The sequence below is a fragment of the Magallana gigas genome, chromosome 7 (assembly GCF_963853765.1).
Source record: "Magallana gigas chromosome 7, xbMagGiga1.1, whole genome shotgun sequence".
Lineage (NCBI taxonomy): Eukaryota > Metazoa > Mollusca > Bivalvia > Ostreida > Ostreidae > Magallana > Magallana gigas.
Window position 1 is genome coordinate 35,742,587 of NC_088859.1, and position 20,957 is coordinate 35,763,543.

At 31.5% G+C, this 20,957-nt stretch overlaps 2 long non-coding RNA genes across 2 annotated transcripts; both read left to right on the forward strand.

The window, feature by feature from the left end:
• Positions 1-2,362: 2,362 nt before the first annotated feature.
• Positions 2,363-17,037, forward strand: LOC136270051 (uncharacterized). Its single transcript, XR_010707684.1, has 3 exons — positions 2,363-2,699; positions 12,852-13,461; positions 16,970-17,037. It is a non-coding gene; the product is annotated as an uncharacterized lncRNA (long non-coding RNA).
• Positions 17,038-17,287: 250 nt separating this feature from the next.
• Positions 17,288-19,233, forward strand: LOC136270052 (uncharacterized). Its single transcript, XR_010707685.1, has 2 exons — positions 17,288-17,405; positions 18,706-19,233. It is a non-coding gene; the product is annotated as an uncharacterized lncRNA (long non-coding RNA).
• Positions 19,234-20,957: the final 1,724 nt, after the last annotated feature.

A 20,957-nucleotide genomic window follows, 5' to 3' on the forward strand; every position in this document is an offset into this window, starting at 1 on the left:
GTATCTCCTTTCTAATATATGTGAAAGGTTAGTTATTGTTACCATATTTAATACTTGTAGTTAAAGAGTACCATTCTCAGAGTAATCAGGATTGTGCATGAAACCTTGTTCCATAAACAGGTGATCGCTGCAAAGTTATATTTTTATATTTATTTTATGTATCTTGAAATAATGTAATCTACAAAGGAGCTACATTGAAAGTTTATGTTTTTTATTTAATTAAATATTGATATTGATAAAGATGTAGAGCATATTTCTATATTTTTGTAAATTGTGTTCAAGGGCAGTAACTCTTCTTGACACTGAAATTATGATGCATTTTAATCAGAGTTATCCTTCTTTACAAATAGTTTGATTAGTGAACTCTGAGCATTTCATGAATATGTATTTGAATATGATTGTATATTTTTATGCTGAAACTTATTGTAAACATTGATCCTTTTTATGCTGATATCTATTAATTATATTACAGGGTTTAATCCTATCAATGTATCCGAATAAATGAAGAACCCTTAAAGTGGACTTGTTTATTTCTTTGGGACAACCCACTATCACAAACATATAATGTGAGACCTTAAGAGACTTGTTGCCAGGTCCAAGTCATTATTTGTTTTTCTTATACCCTTCACTAAAGATACAAGTATAATATCAAGTAGCAACCACCCATATATGTCGTACAACCTTTTGGCTATATCCGTTCTGCAAAGATCGGGCGAATGTTAATTAGCTGTGACGTAGCGCTTTAAGCGGCAGAAAAGAACATCTAATTTGTTAGACCGTTTGAAATAACATTCGTTTTGTTGAATTATTTGTTGGAAGGAACTATATAGAAAAATATTTCTAGGGTATAACAATATAATTATAAATCATATAACAGACTTATGAGATAAAAATTCCAATACGTGCTTGCGATATAGCAATACGCAAAAATGCATTGGCAAAGACACAAAGAGATTATTTTTTACAATTTACAATAAATGTTTTGATAATTTTGTTCGAAGATGTGTTAAATAACTTGTGTTCGGCTCAAGGTATTGAGAGTCCTACACACCTAAGGAAAAGTTCGATCCGCATACAAGCCCAATCTTCTATTATTTCCTAAGAAATATAAAATTTTAGCATTACTTGAAGATGGCCGAAAAAGGACAAATTGGTGGAAAATCAATTTATACATTATAATAGTTCTTCATAAAAGAAAAAGTCCCAGTTGTACTTTAATTTGGGACCTGTCGGTCATTAAACTAGAGTTATATCAATTGTGCTACAGATAGCGATATACACAGTTTCACAAAAGATTGAAACCTCCATGTAGTGACGTACTGTTATAAAAGGTTAAAAGCAAATGGTATCTGAAAAACTGAAAAATTAAAGTATTGACTTCAATTGATCCCACTCGTCTGAACTGATCCAAACTTACTGTAACTTATGTACTCAAATAATAAACTAATGAACTATTTCATAAACATTCATAAATACTTTAAAACTGTACAGCTAGTCCGTTATTATCACTGTACAAAAATAACGAACTGCATGTGTCTTTTTTAACGTTCTCACCCTCCAACATGCTCTGCTCTTGTCAAATAGCTGACTGATCAGACTAAAGCAAAAAATATACATTATTTAGGATATATTGTTTTGTTGATTTTAAACCAATATGTGAACAGGTTAAGAAATGCTAAATAATTAGTTTAGAAGGGCGTTCTATACTAGTTACAGGTTAGGGGGAGTTGAGAAGTAATTTATGATATTTGTAATGATAGCCTGACCTTAATTAAGTTCAGGGGCACATAAGGAAGAGTAAATGGAGTCATAAGGTACTAGTATATAAACGGTCTCGGAAATTTTGATTGAGATAAGGATTAAAATGTGAAATTGGAATTTAATTTATATAAGAATTAAATTATAGTTCTTAATGCATTTTATTCATTTATTTTTGTGACATTGATTTGGATTTATTAAACATTTTATCTTTATGCTGTTTCTCAAAACAAAGATAAAGAAATGAAATAAACGCTACCAACATGAGTTACTCGGAAAAAAATTAGTTTATAACAGATTATGAATTTGTAATATGAAATTCATAATTTGTTATAACAAATCACTAATTTGTTATAACAGATTATCAATTTGTTATAACAAATTAGTAATTTGTTTTAACAGGTTATCAATTTGTTGAAGCAATTAGAAATTTAATAAAACAGATTATCAATTTGTTATAACAAGTTATTTATTTGTTAAAACAAACCATCATTTTCTTATATTTTCAAAATTATTAATTCATTATAACAAATTGATAAATAAAAAATACGTGTGCAGTCCTAATACGCTTCCGTAGGACAACCTTCCATACACCATTTGTTTACTCAGTGCATGGCGTTTCTTGGCAACAACGTTTAGTGACTTCCAATATAAAACCTGTAAATATAATGAAAATCTGGATATATTTCACTCATATTGAAAAGCAAGTCATGCTTTCTAATACATGTGTTAAGATTTAATGAAAATCGCGTCCGGATAGAGTCGATATGAAAGTAGAATTTCTGTATACGTTTTTATTATGCATGACACAATGTCTTTCTTTTAACACCCGTGACAGAGACTATTATTTCATTCTCGGTGTCCTAAGGACAGCAAGTTTCGATGAAATAAAGTCGTCGTACAGATCATTGATTTTGGAGATACACCCGGATAAAAACAAGGTATATGTAGTATAAATACAGTTCAATTGCTATATGAAAAATAATTTAATATGAAAAATATGGAAGCGTATTAATGCCACGTTGTATTTATTTTTCTAACATTCTAACACTATAGTTGAAACTTCAAAGTTTAAATATTCAACTTAATCTTGAAATTTCCAACTTATGAGATGATTTTTCTAACTTATGAGTTGATTTTCCAACTTTAAATTGGAATTTTCAGCTTAAAAGTTAAATTTACAACTTGAAAATAGAACCTTCAATTTTGATTTTTTTCAACTTTAAAGTTGGAATTTTTACCTTTAATCTTGGAATTTTCATCTTTAATCTTTCTAAATTGGACTTTCCAACATCAAAGTTGATTGTTCTTACTTTAAAGTTGTAAATTCCTCCTTTAAGTTTGGATTTTTCAACTTTAAAGTTCAAAATTCCAATTTTAATCTAGGAATTTCCAACTTTAATCTTCTAGTAATACATGTACCGGTACATGTATTACGAAAAGTTTCTCAATTTTAGATAAATCTACTTTTTATAATGATAATAAGTCATGTAGATAATGGCACAATCAAAACACACGTTTACAAGTTGCACGGCTTGGTTTGATTTTAGTTGGGTTTTTTTCATTTCGATATTTGATATCTGATATTGATACCGGTATATGTATACGGCTTCATCTTATTTATATGAAATATTCTAGACCAAGTTAAGACAATATAAGTACAAACTTGCCTTTCAAATAATGTATACTATTATATTTACAAGAAATAAATTAAAACTAAAATGTTGGAAATTCCGACTTTGAAGTTATAATTCCAAGATTAAAGTTGGATATCCTAACTTAAAAGCTGGAAAAAATTCAACTTTAAAGTTCTAATAGATATGTTTGAAAAATCCATTTTATAGTTTTATATTTTAACTTGCAAGTTGAAAAATCAACTTTAAAGTTGATCATTTCAAAATTAAAATTTGAAATTTCAACTTAAATTTGGAATTTTGAAGAAATATTGCAACGTGGCACTCATACGCTTCCAAGAAAAATGACTAAAACATGAGGCCCGTGGCCCAGATCGCTCATCTGAGCAAAAATAGCAATAAAATCAGCTTCATGGAGTCATTTACAAACTAGATATACTGTGAGAAAGCTCACAAATGATACCCTGTCCCCGCACGAAGAAAATATAATTACTCCAGTATTTCTCTATTAGAAAGAAATGGATACACTATTTTGACCCAGTAACACTGAACTTGCACTGGTGATCAAAGCTCAATATCAGGACATATTTTCAGGTCGCAGACAAAGGTTTTTTTTCCCATTACAAGATAGAGCCTCAACAGGAATTACGCATTGTTCCTTTAAGTGATCTTGAACTTGCACAAATGACTCTGGGTCAAAATCATGACAACCCTCATGTCATAAGCTATCTTTACGTTTAAGGGGCAAGGTCACGATTTTGGTAAAAAAAAAAATCCGATTATTATATTTACAATGCTTTAGAAAGACATTTTTAATAGGCAACCGAAATTTTATTCTCATTTGTTGAGTTATAAGCGAGTTACAGAGCTTAAAACTCTTCGCTATATAAACAAAGCGTTTGTTTACATTTTGAATGCTGAAGTGAAATTTTCAGTTTTAAACCTAAACGAATGTTTTAAACATTAGGATTTGTTAATTTATGCTTAAAATAAATAAAAAGATAGACAAATATGCTGGAAAAGATTTTTTACTGGTATATTCCACCTATGTAAACAAAAACAGGGCACGAGTCTTGTTTACAAAACTAAGAATTGTGAGCCCTGTATCTTGTTTAAAACTCTACAAATGACTCGTGCATTTCTAAAGCGTTATAATTTAATTCTGGTTGTAACGCGCTTTCTGATTGGCTAAAATATTATTTTATATCGTATAAAGAATGTTGCCTACGTCAAAGTAAGAGTAACGTCAAAAACGTATCAAGAATTAAGCCTGACGTTACGTTTGAATATTGTACACTTTTACGTCATTTTAAAGGTCAAATGACCGTTTTTATCTACAATGAAGAGTAAAAAAATTAAATGATAAGCAATGAATTCAATATTTATTAGTTTTATACGATATAAAATGGTTTGAAACAGTTAACGCTTTTTTATAAACCGCTTCGCGGTTTATAAAACGTAAACTGCCCCAAACCATTTTATATCGTATAAAACAAATAAATATTGAATTCATTCCTTAAATAAATGATAAAAACATAAAAATAGAATTTGACCAAAATTGCGACCACCCCCCTTTAAGTAGAAACTTCCAATGTTTCTCCATAAGAAAGGACACAAGCCATACCATTTTTCTTACAATCACTTAGAATTTTCACAAATTACTTTGGTTCAAAATCATAACACACTTCAGGTCATAAGCAATCCTTTTGTGAGGTTGGAACTTCCAAGGTTAAGAAAGGAAAATGATCCTGGGTCAAACTCATGACACACCCTCGGGTCATAAAAAATCTTTATGTAAAGTGGCAAATTCTAATGTTCCTCCATAAGAAAGACATGGATCGGACACGGTTGTACAGACAGACAAACGGTCGCCGACCAAAAGTGATCCGAAAAGCTCATTTGAGCTTTCAGCTAATGTCAGCTAACAAGAGCTCCATAGGCCACATCGCTCATCTGAGCAGCAATATCGTTTGACGAAAGCTTGTGTAATTAGTAATTAAATTTACAATTTATTAGATATGAAATATAATAGTTATGGTTATGCTACCTTAACCAAATATGGCATTTTGTGCCACGTTAGGCGTTCCGGACTATATATATATATATATATATATATATATATATATATATATATATATATATATATATATATATATATATATATATATATATATATATATATATATATATGTGTGTGTGTGTGTGTGTGTAGATAAATAAAGCCTTGGTACAGCAAAAAATACTTAAATAAATAAAACAGAATGCGACAGTCCAAATTAAATAAATATAAATATATAAATAAATATATAAATAATATAAATATATATATAAAAAATATATATATAAATATATAAATTATATATATATATATATATATATATATATATATATATATATATATATATATATATATATATATATTCCAAAAATAAATAGTATAAATCCACACACGTAGTATTATATGAAAAAAATCACAACACCGAAATAAACTCAACTAGTTTCATTTTAAATCATCAGGAGTTTGACAACATGTTGCTAAGTTACACAAATACACATACATACGAATACATATTTCTTATTGTGACGTCATAAAACGCTAGTATTTTGGGTGCTTTCCATTTAACCGGCATCGCCGGATTTGCCGGTGTTGCCTTCGTCGCCGATTGCTGGAACGCGCGTCGCCGGGGAGCGATTGTGGCAACGCAATATACCGTTGCTGATTAGGAAACAATATGGCGTCGATGTTATCATATTCTACAAAACTAGTATTTCTAAAACTACAATTTGTCGTACTACATTGAAATACATTAAAACTGCAAATAGCCAACATTTTTGGATCAAATTTTAAGATAGGTAGCAGTTTTAAGCTGCAATCGTCATCGTTGGATCATTGTGACGTTGCCAACCGTTCCATTAACGTCGCCGTTTCCCGATAACGTCGCCGGCGAGGCAACGTAAATGGAAAGCGCCCATAGGGACATGGCCCCAGACAAAACCAAATAACATAACGCAAAACAAAGAACCGGACCAAATACACGAACCAAAAGTGATAAATCTATCAAATCGAATTCTTTCTGACATTGAAATTAAAGTACTTAAAAAGGGATTAAAATCTACACCGATCCCTCGCTCAAAACATATAGAGGAAATTACCAATGATACAGATGCTTTTTGCAGAAGATTACGATTGGCTGAATTTTTCTTAGATACAGATAATGATGACGAATCTATTGTATCCAACAAAAGTGACTTTATGCCGCCTAAAGGTAGGAACCAATATTTGGATAAATTTATTGATACAGTGAAAACGTTTCCTATAGAACAACTTAGCGGTAAAAATACCTTTAGGAACAACATAAACAAATTAGAGTGGGATGCAATTGAAAATTTAAAAAATGATGAAAGCATTATCATTAAAGAAGCAGACAAAGGGAGCGCTGTGGTCATAATGGATCGTGAATACTACAAATCATTATGCCTCTCTGTACTTGAAAATAGTACATACTATGAAAAACAACCATCATATGAAAGTAAGGAAGTCATGCAAAAACTAAAAACTATTATTAATGAATACGGACAACAACTGACAGAGAAGGAAACCAAATATTTGTTGTCATTTAACATTAAAACTAGTAACTTTTATGGTTTGCCTAAAATACACAAAAGCCAGACCATTAAGGACAAGTGCAAAGTTTCCGAATCTACTTACATCAACGTAACAAGTCCAGATGATCTCACTATTAGACCCATAGTTACAGGACCCACGTGTGAAACCCACAGAATAAGTAACCTATTGGATATTCTATTGAAACCTTATATTTCCAAAGTTCATAGTTATATAAGAGACACTGTGGATTTTCTTAATACCATTCCTGAGAAAATCAACCCTCAATCAATTCTTGTTTCATTTGATGTCACCAACCTGTATTCCAATATTCCACATGATCTTGGACTTACTGCCATAGAACATTGGATTGACAAATTTCCCAATCTTTTACATGACCGATTTTCCAAAGACTTCGTTTTAAAAAGTCTTCAACTGATATTGGAAAACAATTATATGCATTTCAATATTATTTACAAGCAAAAATTAGGCACAACCATGGGAACCAAAGTTGTTCCAACTTATGCCACACTTGTCCTAGGCTATTTAGAAGAAAAACTATATTCAAACATTCAAGACAAATTTGGTCACGACTATGAAACCTTCATTAGAAAGTCATGGAAACGTTATTTGGACGATTGTTTTATTATATGGGACAAAAGTGAAAATCAGTTAACTGAGTTTGTTAATATCCTCAACACTTTGAGCACTACTCTGATATTCACTATGGAATGGGATAACAATATGCTACCCTTCCTTGACGTTATGGTACTTAAAAAAGAAGACCGGATAATAACGGATGTTTTCTACAAAATAACGGATACTAAGCAATATCTTTTATTTGACTCGTCCCACCCTAGACACACTAGGAATAATATTCCTTACAATTTAGCAAGGCGTTTATGCACAATAATCTCCGATACAGATATCTTAGACTTTCGTCTCACAGAATTACAAGATTTACTACTTCAAAGAAATTATCCCACACAACTGATTCAAAACGGAATTAACAAAGCCAAATCCCATGCACGAAAGGATCTTCTTTTAGTTAAGATTAAACCCGTCAAAAATGTTATACCATACGTTTCGACGCACAACCCTAGAAATCCAGAAGTGTTCAACATCATCAGAAATAACCTACCTATCCTAGAGGAGGATCAAGACATGACGAAAATATTAGATACTTCACATATCATCAAAAATAAACGACAAAGCCCTTCTCTTAAATGTATTCTTACCAGAGCATCGTTTTCCAGTAAAATCCAGGAACCACCCATCATCAAAAAATGCGAAAAACCCAGATGTAGTACATGCCCATATCTGACAGAAGGATCCACATTTCATTTTAAAACCGGAAGCGATTTTTCCATCAAAACCTCCATGTCATGCACCAGTTCAAACCTTATCTATGTCATACGTTGCGCTGGTTGCGGTGAAAATTATATCGGTCAGACAGGAGACACCTTGAGACACAGGATGACCGTGCACCAACAACAAATCAGGGAACCTAAATACCAATGTACGTCCGTCAGTGAACATATAAGGAACTGTGCAAGGAATAAAAGTCCTAATTTTACCGTTTTTCCTTTTTAGAAGTTTCTGAGGGATACCACAGAAAAAGAACGTGAGGCAAAAGAAAAACTGTTTATCAACAAATATAGACCTGTTTTAAATGCCTAATAATTATATAATGTATCAGATAAAAACTGTTTCCCGTAATTATTTTACATATTTCTATTATTTGTATGGAGAATTTTATTTTCCCGTACTTAATGTATATCTTTATATTATGACGTCATAATCAATTCGGCTACATAACGTAACATAATACTAGCGTTTTATGACGTCACAATAAGAAATATGTATTCGTATGTATGTGTATTTGTGTAACTTAGCAACATGTTGTCAAACTCCTGATGATTTAATTAAAATGAAACTAGTTGAGTTTATTTCGGTGTTGTGATTTTTTTCATATATATATTTGTTTTCCCTTGGACTGAAATGTCACATTTTCATTGGTTTAAACATAGCACGTGATTGCCTCATATATCTCTATATTTGTTCTGTGAGAAATAATATTAGGCAATATGGCCGTCATTGGTCGACGCTTCGCTTACTCATTTCGACATTTCATAGTATTTTATACATAAACTGCATGCTGTAAGTTCTTAAAGTATTTGGAGTTGTTGCCCTTTGAAATTCTTTAAAATTAGAGTAGTTGCCCTTAGAATATTGACGTAACATTGTTTTGTCTGGAGCAGAACAAAATGGCAGCGACGAAATTTGCTCAAATCTCTGCAGAGGAAATGGAGAAAGCATTTGAAATTAAATAGCGACAAAACATTGTAAGTAAACATGGGTAAAGCAAAGATTTTAAAAGAGTATTTGAAAGGTGAGATTAAAATTTTGAAGAGTTTAAATGAGTTAAATTGGACGAGATGTAAGGCATCTTGTACATGGCTTTGCGTAGATCATCGCTATTTGTGAATAAATATGTCGCTTGATAGTCCTCGACAAAACAAAACACTTATTAGGTTAGTTACTGACTCACTACGGAAATATATTGGGTTGATCAATCTCATAGAAGGCTCGGCTTCGCCTCGCCATCTATGAGATTGATCAACCCAATATATTTCCGTAGTGAATCAGTAACTAACCTAATAAGTAATAATATAAATTTAAGAAATTTGTGGGGTCGGTAAAGTCCATAGAAGGCGAGGCGGAGCCAAGCCTTCTATGGACTTTACCGACCCCACAAATTTCTTTAAACAGTCAGTAACAAACCTAATAAGTGTCGTTTGTGTAGAAAATCAGTTCAAATAACTTTACGTCCGCCATGTTGCGCTATAAATTTTGACGCTTGCCTTTTAAAGAAATTTGTAAGGCAGCCACGTGACGCGTTTCATCCAATGACGTCGCGACATTCTAGTCCGAGGCAAAACATATATATATATATATATATATATATATATATATATATATATATATATATATATATATATATATATATATATATATATAAAAGCACAAACATTGCAATAACTCTCAAATTGACATATACCTGCCCATAGTGAATGATATTATACATATATTACATGGCTTCGAGGGCGACATACCAGAATATTTGACCCGAGGTGACAGGAAAGCCCTGGAGTGTTATGTCGCCCGATGCCGAAGGCAGAGGGCGACATATCACTCCAGGGCTTTCCTGTCATCGAGGGACAAATATTCTGGTATTGTCGCCCGAGAAGACATGTAATATATGTTATATAACATGTTTAAACAAATCAAACTCGGGTTATCAACATATTTATTTAATTCACAAGGCAGAGGCAAATTTTTTAAAACACTCACGCTTGAGTTTATCACTTTTGTCGTATTTGCCGAATTTTTTTTCATCAATTAAACTATCGAGATCATCTGAATTAAGATTAACAAACCGCAGATGTTGGCCTGACATGTTTAAAATTCGCGGATCTGTTTACGTTTGCTTAGCAACTGGTTCGTTGAATTTCGAACCCGACGTAATTAAAACGCAGAATTCTTGCACGCGATGGTGATATTACAGTTTCGGGAGGGCAATATAACTATTTCCTGTGAAATATAACTGTTTCCGGGAGGGCAATATAACTGTTTCCGGTGTGATTCAGCAATTTTCAGGGCATAGTAATAAAATTATCTCATTTGTGACATAACGAGAAAACTAATTCAAAAATGTTATATAGTTAAGGAATGAATTCAATATTTATTTGTTTTATACGATATAAAATGGTTTGGGACAGTTTACGCTTTAAAAACCGCGAAGCGGTTTATAAAAAAGCGTAAACTGTTTCAAACCATTTTATATCGTATAAAACTAATAAATATTGAATTCATTGCTTATAATTTAATTTTTCTACTCTTTATTGTATATTAAAACGGTCGTATGACCTTTAAAATGACGTAAAATTGTACAAAATTCAAACGTAACGTCATGCGTATTGATACGTTTTTGACGTTAGTCTTACTATGACGTAGGCAACATTCTTTATACGATATAAAATAATTTTTCTAGCCAATCAGAAAGCGCGTTACAACCAGAATTAAATTATATATATATAAAGCATACGGAAATTCACTTTTGTTGGAGCTCCAACAAAAGTGAATTTCCCTGTGCCTTGTATATATCTTTGTTATATTCAGTAGTATATTCTAACTATATAACTCTTTATAGACGAATAGGCAATAATTGTAATATTAGCTCGTCCGAAAAATATTGACTGGTCAATATTTTTTTGATATTGACCGCCTAGGAATAATATCTAGAGAACATTTCCTCTATTTCAAATAATCGCCTCTGATTTGTTTATTCGTAAACGATGACGTAAATAATTCTTCGCGACTCCTAAACAAGGTGACGTCATAATAGACAGTCAATGAAGGCAAGTAGATAACGGACGCGCAATGCGACGGTTTGCTATCATAACAGATATAAGGATTTGCGAATTACTGTGAAGTAAAATCAGGTAGAATTCTTACGGTCGGAGGAATATCACCAGTGACCGTTTGATGCTGAGGATATTTTGGAAATGAACTTTGCACAAAATTGAATTCGTGAATTCTTTGTTGAGCTGAGAAAATTTCGGCGATCTGTTTTTAATTACTTCTTAAATTTTGGTTTGTTTCTTCATATAACAAATGTTGACTGTGTTTTCGGGCAACATTGATTATATTAGCCCCCTTGGGACGAAAATATAGCCCTCCACTTCGTGTCGGGCAATATTTCGTCGCTTGGGGACTAATATAATCAATGTTGCCCTCAACCCCAGTCAATATTTGTATAATATCATTCACTATGGGCAGGTATATGTCAATTTGAGAGCTATTGCAACGTTTGTGCTTGTTATATATGTGTGTATCTATGCAATGTGTATCGTTCCGATCCTCTAAAATTGTCGTTTAACTGTATTCCACCTGTATCTCAAGCGACTGTGTAGTCACAATATGAATACAGTCTGGCAAATGACGTCATACAACAATATTGCGCCAAAAACATGAAATATAGGTGAGAGTCTATAGAAAGCCCATTGGTAGCCGTAATTAGTACATAAACAAATAATATATGAAAAATTTATAGATAACGGGACATAAAATATAGAAAGTGTCTCTACAAACTAGTAATAATGTAGTCTAAAGACAATAATGTTCCCTTTTGTTGATACTAAAAGGCATATAAGTATTTAATTTTTCTTCCACAAATTTTCTCTGAACTTTCTGTAAGTTTCATCTTTGTACAATTTTTCGATACCTATTACAGAATAATCCTCAACTGTATGTTCGTCAGTATAAAAATGCATTGCTACAGAGTCGTTAGTTTCTCTCCTTATCAGTGATAAATTTAAAACATGTCTTTGAAATAAAGTCACCCCCGTTTCCCCAACATATACAATTTTGTTACACTTTTTACAAAATACCCCATAAACAACATTACTTGACTTGCAATCGATATGATTTTTAACTTGATACGTTTTGCCCTTAGAATCTTGAAATTGGCCAGAAAAAATAATATATTTACACATTTTTTTTGCATCATACGGCATGCATATATATATATATATATATATATATATATATATATATATATATATATATATATATATATATATATATATCTGTGTGTGTTATTAAATTTCGCCTGTTATAACACTTATTAAAACCATATCCTTCAAACCACTTGTGTAGCGATCTACTTGAGCGGAGCAAAGAATCTTATTTTAATCCTATTAGTATTTACAGACAACATTTATATGTCCATCATTTACATGCAAGTATGATTGTTTGAATATTTAATGAATAGCCATAAAATTATTGTTCAGCTAGATCCTCAAGCCCATGAAGAAACGGTCTTGCTAAATGAAGCTTACGAAACCTTGAAAAATAAAGAAAGACGTGCTCAATATGATAGGGAACACCCATTAGCTGGACATTGGAAGGGAGATTCGTATAAATGGAACAGGAAGAAACAAACAAAAACAAATCCAAAATATGACAAAAATACAGACGATGAATTAAAAGGATACGCAGCGTACATTTGGGAGTTCATTGTCAAGTATTTCAACGATTTCAAATGGAAAGAATATACGTATCTTTGGTTCGAAAAATACTTGCCATACATTTGGGATATCTTTATCAAAGGATCACAAAAAATGACCAATTTTGGACAATATCTCTACAACGAGTTCATGGAATCTTCGTCTTACATTTGGGATTCCACTGACACGTATTTCGACGAGTTAAGAAGTTGGTTCGAAAAATACTCACCATACATTTGGGATATGCAAAAAATGACCAATTTTGGACAATTTGTCTACAACAATTTCACGCATTGTTCGACGAACATTTGGAATTTCATAGTCCAAGTTGCTCAATTTGTTTGGGATATCACTGTCCAAGGAGCTCAAAAAGTTGCTTTTAGGTTTCATTCTGGTACGTATAGAAATGGATTTCTAATTTTCTTTACCAAGCCTTTATTTTATATATTTACATCTTCCGAGTATTTCTCTATTTCTATAGAAAACGATTGTGATTCATAGCTGTATTGAAACTAACAGGGCTGAAATCCACACGATTCAGTTCTTTCTGATTTATCAATTATTAGTTTATCATTAGTTTATGGTTAGTTTCTCCACGAAAATCCACAAAATAGTTTTATCTCAAAGAGTGATTGTCTAGCTAATTAATGCATTTTCAGCCTCTGTTTACTTCGCATATAAGCAAGGTTGTGTGTACAGAGTAATTAAGCTTTATAATATAAACGTAATGAAGAAAAGTTTATATTTGCATTCAATCAATAAAAATGCCAATTAATGACAAATATCATCTCAATACACCACATAACAGTAATCTGAACCTTCCATGGTCAATTGAAGTAACAAGCCGGGTAACCAAAGGTCATGCAGCGCGTTTTTATTGATTTCGTCGTTTTGGTGTGTAACATATAAAAATATGAAACTCTGATTAGTAATTATGTGCTAAAAAACCGCAGTTTTAATAATCAATTCTAAGATATAGTGATGGCGTACAAGTAGGGTTAAACAGATTGCTGTTCACCAGGCCCGGAACTTAACCTTCTGTTGCAAGTTTCATATAGCATTCAGTTTGAATATATTAACAAACCATAAGAAAAAAATTATTGCTTCGAGTTTTGGTGGTATTGAACCTAAAAAGCCTAATTCTATAAGGATACATTAGATCTACTGCTCTTATCACTTGGCCATTTCATTTAAAGCAAAGTGTGTTATTTAAGATACCTCACTACCTCAAAACCTATACTTTTTAAGACACCACGTCACAGGATGGCGATTTGAATGTTTTGTTAAAATATTTGTTTCGATATTTGATTGACTATCATCAAGCTCAGTGGTTGAGGTACTGTGCTTGTGAACCGCATATCACGGGTTCAAATCCGCCTGGGGCAATTGTTATTATGTATTGACGCAAATTTTTGAAAATCATATATTTTAAAATCCAAAATTACATAATTTTTTCCTATTTGATTTATTCTTTTTAAGCAACATGTTATCTTTCATAATTAAGAAGGTATTTCAAGGTGTAGTGAGCAACCTTAAAGCTGACATGAATTTATAAATACCGCGACTTACGCCATATTAGTGGTCTGTTGATAGGCTCATCGCTACACACCCTCTTTATTAAAACTGACATGAATTCATAAAAGCATTCGGTCGCCATATTAGTTTTGATCCCTCCTTAATTGGACTATGACAAAATTATGGAGCAGGGACCCACTCTACAAAATAAAGGCAGAATAAATAATTAAAAGAGAGTGTGTAATAACTGACGGACAATAATCATGAAGGTAAAATAATTATTGTAATAAGATAAGCAAAATTCATTAGTGAAATAAATGTGAATCGAAGAATGACCTATATTATCATAAAAAGTGATTTCGGCCATATAAAGGGGGTGTGAAGCGGAGAGCGGAACTATAGAAATAAAACAAATAATATGACGTAGTCGGAGATAAAGGGAAATAATGCGAATTTATTAATTTATGACAGCTTCAGGGGTTCAAATCGAAGTTACATTAAATACACTTTGTTTTGAATAAATTTTAAAATATAATTAGCATATTTGTTAATATTTTCATTTTTCAGTAACTTATCCTATCCGTCTTAAGGATTACGTTTACTCAGGGGCGAAAAAAATTCCACTAATAGAAACGAAAAACTATTTATTCTACATTGTAGCCCTACTATTGTGGTGCTGTTTATCACTTTCAAATAACTAGGTCAATGGCCTACTTTTTGTGCTAATGACCTCTGAATGTTTATTGAATGTTTATTGAAAAAACTGTCAAAATTGTCCACCCTTTCTAAGGCTTTCTTTATTTTGCGATTACTAGAAAAAATAAAACAATCTATTATTGGTTGAAAATGATTAAATATGAATAGCTTTACCAGTTTCATATTTCAAAGAATCGCCTTAAGCTCATATTTTAAAATTAACTTAGTCCGAAATAACTTAGTCCGAATTTTCTCTATCAATTTTAAAAATTCTACCTATTTTTGATCGAGTTCTACAAAAAACTGACTAATAGGAGCTCCAAACCATTGATTGCATAAAACTACTTTTATTGTCTGTATTCTTTTTACATTATATAAGGTCAATGATCAAATTTTCGAGATATTCTATCTGGAATTTATTTTAAGTATTTTAAAGATTTTACCAATCGCGTGCCAGCCAGTGATATAAGATAATACACGATATAATACAACAATAAAATATGTAACATGATGTGACAAAACACGTACAAACTTAACTTTGGCAACTACATAGCCACATAAAGAAATAAGAAAATGAAAGAAATAGCCAGAATTTCCTCTGTTTCAATTTTTATCTACCTTTATCGTAACAAAGCTTCCTCAAATAAACAAAACATGGACATCAAGATTGGTTTTTGTTAATAAAATTGTTATTTTGTGTTTTTAAAACAACTTTTGACTTCAGGTATTGAACTTTGTAAAAATATTTTTCGAAATTTCAAACTCAGAGTAAATATAATCCTTATTAAAAAACATTTTACACGCCTTATTCGGCCATATTCTTATTAAAGTCTGTAAATAGTCAATTATCTAAATAAAAACATACCTGTATGCATTCACGACTATATTAACAATTGTCTTATTAATTGGCAGAGATATTTTTCAATGACAATTATAGCACATCTAAACGGTGATTTTATCTTCGTGAATTCATCTAGGAGGATTTACTGGCAACGACGTATTTTAAGGTGGTATGGGGTACCTCCATATTGTGACGCACTTTCCATCGAAATAAACAATAAATCCAGTGTTATTTTAGTTTTTTCCTTTCCCAAAATTGATACCTAACAGCGTAGCGCAATAGGTGAAAGCGTTAACTACGAAACTGAAAGTCACGAGTTCGAATCCTGCTGAGACTTTTAAAATTTTAAACTTTCCAAAAAAAATTTTAAACATTTTATGGTCAAATATTTTAAAATTTAAAAATTCTAACCAGTAAAAGTATCTTGATTATAATATACTTTTTATCCACATCACTATCAACAGATGCCCCATACATGTTACGAATAAGATTCCAATTGGCCAACGATCGATCCTATACCTGAGAGCATTGTATGTCTCTTATATTATAAAACTAAATATCAATGTCCAATTTTTTAAAAAAGGTTTCTTTTTAGGATACAACCAATGTGTCTTGTTGTCTAACAAATAACTGATTTGAAAAGCGTGTAGCTGACTAACCAGTTTACAGCTCTCAAAAAATGAGTTAACGAGGCCGATTCTAGATATTTTTCTATGATTTCTAGCATGAAGTTTTACCACTATGTCAATCTTGCCATCGCCCTTTTCAACTTGATTTTTAATGAGGATCAATGATGTTATAAAACAAATTTAGTATCCAAAATTAATGCATGTTTTGAACCTTCGTCTAGATAAAACTGAACCTCTGAGTGATGGTTTCGGAGCAATTTTGGCTTTCACTGCGTCATATGTATACAGGCAAGTAAATGTAGACTGTACTATGATCTGTGATCTTCATTTGCGCATTCTTTATATCTATGTACAAAAAGAAGTTTAATATCTTGACAAAGTAAGTCTAATTTGAGAAAGCGATCTTCAAAGAAAAGTAATAAAATAAACATAGCTAACGCTTTTCCCTATTTGGTTTTTATTACAACGCGTTATCAAATGAAAATAATTGAAAGTCTCCTTTTTTAAATGATGTACATAGTTAACAAATTTATAGATGTATATTTTTACAGGAGCCCTGTGCTGATGTTTCTGTTGTTGTGGGTTGTTGTGGTAGACAATTTTCATCTGATACTCGTGATCTGGATTCCAGCAAAATTAATGAATATAACTCTAAAGGTAAAAATAAATGTATATTTAATCAATGTTTTAGTCCAGCCATCTTTAAAAAATGTTTCACTTGTCTCTCGTAAAAAGCATGCACTCGTATTTAAAGCAACACTGAAAGTCTTACTCATGACCACTTAATTTTATTTGATTATTTCAATTATGGTGGGTTGACCCAAGGACATCATATACAATAGGTCTTCTAAAACGAGGGATGCGAAGTTCTTGTTGTAGGCGTAGGTATATAAAGATTTTTAAAGATACATGTATTTTTACCCATAATGAATTTAAGGTTCAGATCATGACTTCCTAGAATGACGGAATGTGTCCAATGAAAAGCATATTTATGTTGTCTTGTAATTGTAATCTTGTTATGACGTGGACTAAATAGGGAAAGGATCACAATAAATCAGTCTTTTCTACAAGCGAAAGACGCACTATTATTACTTATTATAGGTTAGTTACTGACTCACTACGGAAATATATTGGGTTGATCAATCTCATAGATGGCGAGGCGAAGCCGAGCCGTCTATGAGATTGATCAACCCAATATATTTCCGTAGTGAGTCAGTAACTAACCTTATAAGTGTTTTGTTTTCCCGAGGACTATCAAGCGACATATTCATTCACAAATAGCAGTGATCTACGCAAAGCCATGTACAAGATGCCTTTAGTTACATCTCGTCCAATTAAACTCATTTAAACTCTTCAAAATTATCAATACCACCGTTCAAATACGCTTTAAAAATCTTCGCTTCACCCATATTACTTACAATGTTTTGTTGCTATTCAATTTTAAACCTCTGCAGAGATTTGAGCAAATTTCGACGCTGCCATTTTGTTCTGCTCCAGACACAACAATGTGACGTCAATATTCAAAGGGCAACTACTCTAATTTAAAAATAATTCCAAAGGGCAACTACTCTAAATATTTTAAGGACTTACTGAACACAATGTCTGTGTTAAATGATATGAAATATCGAGATGAGTAGGTGAGGCGGCGGCCAATGACGGCCATATTGCCTAATATTAATCCTCAAAGAACCTACATAGAGATATATGAGGCAATCACGTGCCATGTTTAATCCAATGGAAATGTGACATTTCAGTCTGAGGGAAAACAAATAGGCTACCAGTAGCCATCTCCTCTACATAACACGGTCACTTTTAGCAATTCAACTAAAATTTGCAGTTTTCAAACCTGCAATTTGTGCTTAATAGGGATATATAATAAAGTAGTAAACTTTGTTGTTGTTGTTTTTTCAAAAAAGTCATTAAACCGGACAATACATGTTTACTTATTTTATTTCAGATCAAATATTTACCATTTCTGATTATTCCGTGGGTCGTTAATATGAACATCATACCTTACGCCTACGAAGGTCCCACCATGGATCCCAGTGTACGGATCATTGTTTTCTTAATGGATTATCCTCCCTTATTGGTGCTCTTCTTAACTGCAACTATAATAACGACAAACATCATTTTCAGGACATACAAACTTCCCCAAAATCAACCAATCAAAATCATTATTTTTCTTCTACAGCAAGTGAAAGCTTATTTATATCTTTTAGAAACTATGCAGTATAACAAAATGTATTTCGACGTGCTTATAATACAAATGATATTTGTTGTCATTTCTGTAGCTTCACAGTTTTTCTTTACGTATTTATGGAAATCAGTAATACTTGTTATATATGAATTTTTGCGTGATATATGTTATATTGTGAGCATGTGTCTGTTAATTCCCGGTATATTATATATTCTCCTCCGCTGAATATTATATGATAATGTACCACTATTTTTTGTGGCTTATAAAATAAACTAATATAAATCGAAATGTAGAGTTTTGAATAATATTGTAACATATAACGGTTTATCATGTTTTTTGAAAAGTGCACTGGCACAGTTTTATATGACAGTTAAATCAGATAAAAGCAATATGTCTAAATTTGATATTCTTAATAGATTGAATGAAAAATTGTAATTATATTTCAAATTATGTTTGTCTAAAGGTGACCTGGTCTTTAGATTATAAAACTGGTAGGGGGACTCTCTGGACACTTATACTGATTTCCCCTACACATATCTACCAGAAAAATATATTGCTGTTACATGTATTAGCTATATTTATGTACAAATCTAAATATTATGATGTTTTTTTCTCTATTTTTACATCACCAGAAACAGCTAAAAGTTGAAAATTTACTTGTAAATGAATGCCATTTTGTCCTAAATATTTTGTAACGGCAAAATATAATTCTAAAGGTGGCCAGGCCTTTAAACTGGTAGGGGGATTCTTTGGACACGTATACTGTTATCCCCCCTACGCATCTAACAGAGAAATATACTGTTACATAAACCTGTAAAAAAAACTTATGTACAAATCTAAATATATGAATAATATCTATATATTTTTCATGCAACAACCTGGTTATTTTTTCTTCTTTTATCTTTGCTGTATTAATGACATTCTTAGCATGTAACATTTCATATGCAGAAATTTACTTGTAAATGAATATTTTTCTCTTTCTTTCTTTTTTTTTTGGTGCTAAATTGTGGTACAAAAAAGTTTCAAAATGTACGTTGCACTAAGCATCTGCGCAGGCGCACTTCCTTCTGTTTTGTTACATATAATATGATTGAATAAATGTTTGTATAAATAAAAAAAAAATATTATGAACCATGACATAATTATAATAATTAACAACCTAACCGTGACATGTATTCATCAGAAGGATTTAGATAGACCATTATTCAGGGAGAATCGATATTGTAGTTGTGAGATTTTTTTTTTTTATAATTTATTGTTTTTGTTCCATACATACTAATACTAATGTTGACAATAATAAATTCAGTTTTTATAAATTTTATACACATGCATACTCACTAACACACAAGTATATTTACATACATTTTTCAATATTAGTGGTAAATGGTTACTTTGCTTCACAAAAAAAAAAAAACAAATAATAATACGAATAGTAATAATCATAATATCATAAACTAATCTAAAATGTTTTTCCATGTAAGCCACAATTTTTCAAAATTGCGCAGCTTTTGATTTTGGATAGCAGCATATTTTTCTACATGATATTTTAATCTTAAATGACTGAGTAATCCAAGAAAATTTGGCATTTTATTTTGCATTACGGATATAAAAATATATTGTTTAACATATAGAATTATGAAGTTTATAACCCTGTTATGTTTGACAATGGTAGCTCACCAAGAATAACATTCGAAACATTAAAACCAACTCTTTCAGAGGTCTTTCTGTATATATGTAGACTTAAATCACTCCAGAGTGTTTGTACTTTATCACAAACAATGAAAACATGTATTATTTTGTTTCAACATTTTCCATACAAAAACCACAGCAATCAGAAGTTTTAATGTTAATTTTCTGAAGGTATTTTCCAACAGGAACAATTCTATGCAAGATTCGAAATTGTAACCACTGGGCAGAAGAATCACTAGTGGTTTTATAACAAATTTTAAAAACATCTTGCACTGATATTGTGTCTACTCCATAAGGCATAAGCTCTGCCTCCCATTTGCTGA